The sequence below is a fragment of the Ambystoma mexicanum genome, chromosome 1q (genome assembly GCF_040938575.1).
Source record: "Ambystoma mexicanum isolate Mex_15411 chromosome 1q, UKY_AmexF1_1, whole genome shotgun sequence".
In the NCBI taxonomy this organism is placed as follows: domain Eukaryota; kingdom Metazoa; phylum Chordata; class Amphibia; order Caudata; family Ambystomatidae; genus Ambystoma; species Ambystoma mexicanum.
This window is the reverse complement of record NC_090922.1, coordinates 1539793813-1539800335: the sequence shown is the minus strand read 5'-3', so window position 1 is coordinate 1539800335 and position 6523 is coordinate 1539793813. Positions and strand designations below refer to the sequence as shown.

The window sequence follows — 6523 nt, the reverse complement described above, 5'->3', positions numbered from 1 at the left end:
ATGTGTGGTATTTGCTCATTGGTTTACTGCATGTCACAATGTGGGTTTACACAATCACTCGCACCCAGTGTATGTGTGTGACGGACATGTGTTGATGTACATAGTTGACTTTTGGTTTGTGTCATGTATGGGCCTTTCAGTGTGGGGTGGATGGGAAACTTGATTGGGTCTCAAGACTGGGGTGGCGTGCAGTTGATTTTGGTGGACATGAGGCCCATGAATGTTCATCTTTATGACATGTTGGGGGGACATGAGTCGGGGCCTGCTGGCAGGTGCCCGTCAATGCTGGGGTGGGGGTGCAGGGGGACATGAGTCGGGGCCTGCTGGCAGGTGCTTGTCACTGCTGGGTGGGGGTGCAGGGGGACATGAGTCGGGGCCTGCTGGCAGGTGCCCGTCACTGCTGGGTGGGGGGTGCAGGGGGACATGAGTCGGGGCCTGCTGGCAGGTGCCTGTCACTGCTGGGTGGGGGGTGCAGGGGGACATGAGTCGGGGCCTGCTGGCAGGTGCCTGTCACTGCTGGGTGGGGGGGCAGGGGGACATGAGTCGGGGCCTGCTGGCAGGTGCCCGTCACTGCAGGGTGGGGGGTCTGCAGGGAGACATGAGTCGGGCCTGCTGGCAGGTGCCCATCACTGCTGGGTGGGGGTGCAGGGGGACATGAGTAGGGGCCTGCTGGCAGGTGCCTATCACTGCTAAGTGGGGGGTTGCAGGGGGACATGTGTCGGTGCTCACTTGTGCATGGTGACATGTGGGCTGGCTAGGGGGCATTGCCAGGGTGGATGGGCTGCCTGTGGGGCATGGCCAGGGGTGCAGGGTAGTCCCCTGTGGTGTGGGCTGCCTGCAGGCCCTGGGGAGGGTGGTGAGGGCTCACCTAGGAGGACACACACTGCCAATTCGCATTGGGGCACCCCAGGAATACTCGTATCCCTCTCGCCCAAGGCCTATCGCGTGTGAAACTTCCTGCGCATACCAGAAATACATGTACCCCGCTCGCCCATGGCCTATCGCGTGTGAAACTTCCCACGCACCCCAGAAATACACATACCCCACTCGCCCAAGGCCTATCGCATGTGTAACTTCCTGCGTACCCCCAAAATACACGTACCCCGCTCGCCGAAGGCCTATCGCGTGTGAAACTTCCCGCGCACCCCAGAAATACACATACCCCACTTGCCCAAGGCCTATCACGTGTGAAACTTCCCACGTACCCCAGAAATACATGTATCCCACTCGCCCAAGGCCTATCGCGTGTGGTGAAACTTCCCGCGCACCCCAAAAATACACGTACCCCGCTCGCCCAAGGCCTATCGCGTGTGAAACTTCCCACGTACCCCAGAAATACATGTATCCCGCTCGCCAAAGGCCTATCGCGTGTGAAACTTCCCGCGCACCCCAGAAAGACATGTACCCCGCTCGCCCAAGGCCTATCACGTGCTAAACTTCCCGCGCACCCCCAAAATGCACGTACCCCGCTCGCCCAAGGCCTATCGCGTGTGAAACTTCCCGCGAACCCCCGAAATACAGCTTTCCATGCTCGTGCGATTGCAGTGTAGCGGCCTGTTAGCTGGTCCAGGGTTAGCGCAGCCCTTTGCGCTGCATTGGGGTTTTTCCTTGCGCAAGGGGCTTTCTTGGGGGCGTAACGGGCGTTGCGGTATGTTCTAAGCGCCAGCGCTCAAAATGGCTTGGTGATTCCATGAATACGCGGTGCGCCAGAATGCTGTTTAGCGCACACAGCTGGCGCACGCTGGCACACGCTCCCTCTCTGCGCTGCTCGCGTGCGCTGCCTCTGCGTTGAAATCTATGAATTACCTGTGGGTCTTTCCAGAGTGTCTCATTGCACCGCCATTGACCTCCTTTCCTGGGCAATTCTTCCCAGTCAATGTCCGCCGTGACCATGTCATGATCTGACCAGGTGACCGGTATAATCTCAGACCTTTTGGTGGCATTGTGGATTTCTTCTGTTAGGTATATGTAATCAATCCTAGTAAAGGTGTTGTGCAGGGCCGAGTAAAAAGTAAACCCTTGATCTACTGGGTGGAGTTCTCTCCATGTGTCTCTTAGGCCATATATATCCAACATATTTGCAATGTCACTGCACCCTCCTTCGGTGTGATCTCTTTCTTCCGTCTTACCCGCTTTCCTATCTAGACTGGGATCTGCCCACAAGTTGAAGTCCCCACCCAAGAAGACATGTCCAGTTGCTTCAAGCATCATTTTGGGGATTATTCTGACTAGGAATCTAGCTTGTCCTGTGTTGGGGGCATAAATAGTTGCATGGGTGATGCTTACTTGTCCAAGAGTACCTGTGACGAGCAAAGCCCGCCCCTCAATATCTCTCCAAGTCTTGGAGATTGTGAAACCTAGTTCAGTGCAACAGTGCTTGATGTGCAGTAAACTTTTTCTCTTGCCTATTCCAGAGAGAACACAGCGAGTGCTATTTTATATACGTTCTGAATGTGAGACTAGTTTACGAGATTTTGCAAAACACCTGTAAATGGTGGAACAGTTTCCATGCACTGAATATTTTAGAATCTTCAGTCAGAAGAAACATCTTTTTGTCTCTAGAAAAGTCCTAACGTGGGAAAGCTCCTCTGCACTGTGAATCTGGGAAAAGGTTCAGTGGAACGAGTCAACCTGACAGAATAATCTGGCAAAACATCAGTGAAAAACCTTACCAGCGCCCTAAATTGGGGAATAAAGATATGCTTATTTCCCCCCAGAGGACACGTTCAGGTGAGAAACCTCATGAGTGCACTGAATGTGGGGAAGGGTTTGCTGAGAAAGGGCAACTTACCTGCCACCAGAGAACACATACAGATGACAATCCTCATGAGTGCACTGACGTGGGAAAGGATTTGCTCAGAAGGGACAGCTTGCTCTGCACCAGAGGACACATACAGGTCAGAAACCACATGACTGCACTGAATGTGGGAAATGGTTTGCTCAGCAGGGACATCTTACTGTGCACCAGAGGACACATACAGGTGAGAAACCTCATGAGTGCACTGAATGTGGGAAATTATTTGCTAGGAAGTGGCAGCTTACTCTGCACCAGAGAACACATACAGGCGAGAAACCACATGACTGCACGGAATGTGCTAAAGGATTTGCTACCAAGCAACAGCTTACCTGTCACCATAGAACACATACAGGTGGAAAACCTCATGAGTGCACTGGATGTGGGAAACAGTTTGCTCATAAGGGGCATCTTACTCGGCACCAGATAACACATGCAGGTGAGAAACCTCATGAGTGCACTGAATGTGGGAAAAGCTTAATTCTGAACAGGGATCTTATTCATCACAAAAGAACACATACAGGTGGGGAAACCTGATCAATAACCTAAATGGGCACCAGACAAATTATGCATGCAAGGGCCCATTTCAGGGTAGTGACTGTGGGAAATACTTCACTACGCAAGATGTTCTTATCGTCATGAGAGAGGACATGCCTGCAAGGGCCCATTTCAGGGTCGTGAATGTGGGAAACACTACGCAGGATGTTCTTATCTTCCATGGAAGAGGACATGCATGTGCGGGTCCATTTCAGGGTAGTGAATGTGGGCAATACTTGCTACGCAAGATGTTCTTATCTGCCATGAGAGATGACATGCATGCAAGGGTCCATTTCAGGGTAGTGAATGTGGGAAATACTTCACTACGCAAGATGTTCTTATCTGTCATGAGAGAGGACATGCCTGCGAGGGCCCATTTCAGGGTAGTGAATGTGGGAAACACTTGCTACGCAGGATGTTCTTATCTGCCATGAGAGAAGACATGCCTGCGAGGGCCCATTTCAGGGTAGTGAATGTGGAAAACACTACGCAGGATGTTCTTATCTTCCATGAGAGATGACATGCCTGTGATGGTCCATTTCAGGGTAGTGAATGTGGGAAATACTTGCTATGCAGCATGTTCTTATCTGCCATGAGAGAGGACATGCATGTGTAGAAATCTCTGTTGCAATTGAAGCTTCAGAGTGGAGAGAACACTTCAATGATGCTGAGGGTAGCATGTCTATTGATTAAAACTGTGGATACCTTGTCACAAAAGATGTTCACAGTTTCCTTTGGCACACAAATATTGCTTGTTATGATTGGTTGAATCATTTGTTTCAAATGCATCCCTTCTGGAATATTCTGAAGGGATACTGTACCATCTGTGTTGAGTTACCCATTCAACATTTTGCCTGAGAATCTGAGGAAACTATAGAATCTCATTTGGATATACGGGGCAACTGTTCTGCAAATTCATTACCAAGAGGCTGCTTAGCAGTAAATAATCATTCTATACTTGGTGCTACAGAACATATACACATGAGAAACCGCATCAGTGAATGTGGAAATCTTTTAGTATTCTCTTGGAACTATCGGGTGCCTTTGACACCATTGCCCATTAGATCCTACTTAGTCTAAGGGATGCCTGCATCAGGGACTCCACCTACTCCCTTTTACAATCATTCCAGGCTAATGGACCATAAGCATCTATGACACCTCATTTGATATCACAGTCTCGGCTTCAGATTCTACTGTCACAACATCTACTGTCACAACACTGTTATCCTCTGAGGCTTAGTTTGGAGATCAGCAAATGCTTCACTAAATGTTCAGAGCTGTCATTCAGCCATGAACACGTGAATATGATCTCACTGGCTAATCTCAACCCAGACAACACTGGGATATTAGTTGTTTGTGCTGCTCATGGAATTCTTCTTTGAACCCCTTCTGTGTTAGGTGCTCTAGCCAGCTACCTGGGTGTCAATATTGACTGAGCACTCGCGTGTCCTTAAAAACAGTGAATGGCAGTTTATTTTAAGTTCTACATCTCTTGTTTCAGAAGGTAGCCAAGTGGAATAGCCTTTTTGAGTTTCACTCCATATATCTGGAATGCCCTTGGTGTAAGATTGTACTCTACCACAGATCGTGTGACCAGCAGGTGCTTGCTGAAGGCCCACCCATTTTTGATAGCCGTTGCTTCATTTTTGCTCTATTCTCTTTATGTTTTAATGATCGCTTGCTCTCCAAACCCATAAACCTCAGGGTGAATATGTTCCATAGGAAATTATTATTTTGTTATAAAAGAAGGCAGCTGATAATACCTGTTTTCCAGTCAAGTGGTGTACTGGCCGCATTTATTCCCCAAGAATGTGCAAATACTCCCAACAAATAAGTAGCAATTCTCACAACTATAAACATGGAAACAATGGACACACAGGTGCCAGTCTTCCTGCTTTCACCCACTCATTTACATGGATGTGTTCAGCCCAGTGATGCCAGCCATGCAGTACCTCTGGAAGGTGTTACACAGGTATAACTGCCTGATCTGTAGAGAAACTGTAAAGTCAAAATTCATATTTAACTTGACATTAATTGCAATGTGCAAAGAAGAGTGAACTACAAATAGGACTGTTTTAGTTGTAGTACTTTTGTATTTAAGTAAAAAGAAATGGGAGTGAGTTACATTTTTATCCGCTTACAAAGTAGTTTTAATGTCAACTTCAAAACATATGGGGTAACATTTTCCAAATTCAAATTATGTGGAACCCTCTTTAATACAATTGGAGAAAGATGTATTCTCACATAGATAATTGGACTAACCTTGGCACAATACACGTGGAAGGGCGCTGTTCATCAAGGGGAAACCTGGAATCTCCAACATTACTCCGGAAGTCAGAATGTGCAAGACATGCATGCCCCACCTGAATGCCCTTCTAGCGGAACACTGCCTGGAATCTCCAACATTGCTCCGGAAGTCAGATTGTGCAAGACATGCATGCCCCACCTGAATGCCCTTCTAGCGAAACACTGCCTGGAATCTCCAACATTGCTCCGGAAGTCAGATTGTGCAAGACATGCATGCCCCACCTGAATGCCCTTCTAGCTGAACACTGCCTGCAATCTCCAACATTACTCCGGAAGTCAGAATGTGCAAGACATGCATGCCCCACCTTGATGCCCTTCTAGTGGAACACTGCCTGGAATCTCCAACATTACTCCTGAAGTCAAAATGTGCAAGACATGCCTGCCCCACCTGGAATGCCCTTCTAGCGGAACACTGCCTGCAATCTCCAACATTACTCCGGAAGTCAGAATGTGCAAGACATGCATGCCCCACCTTGATGCCCTTCTAGTGGAACACTGCCTGGAATCTCCAACATTACTCCGGAAGTCAGAATGTGCAAGGCATGCAAGCCCCACCTGGAATGCCCTTCTAGCGGAACACTGCCTGGAATCTCCAACATTCCTCCGAAGTCAGAATGTGCAAGGCATGCATGCCCCACCTGGATGTCCTTCTAGATGAACACTGCCTGGAATCTCCAACATTCCTCCGAAGTCAGAATGTGCAAGGCATGCATGCCCCACCTGGATGCTCTTCTAGCAAAACACTGCCTGGAATCTCCAACTTTACTCCAGACGTCAGAATGTGCAAGGCATGCATGCCCCACCTGGATATCCTTCTAGCGGAACACTGCCTGGAATCTCCAACATTACTCTGGAAGTCAGAATGTGCAAGGCATGTATGCCCCA

The 6523-nt window shown here is 48.9% G+C and overlaps 1 pseudogene; it reads left to right on the top strand.

Moving 5' to 3' along the window:
* The first annotated feature begins 2699 nt into the window (after positions 1-2699).
* On the top strand, positions 2700-3331 carry LOC138563367 (zinc finger protein 25-like; annotated as a pseudogene).
* Positions 3332-6523: the final 3192 nt, after the last annotated feature.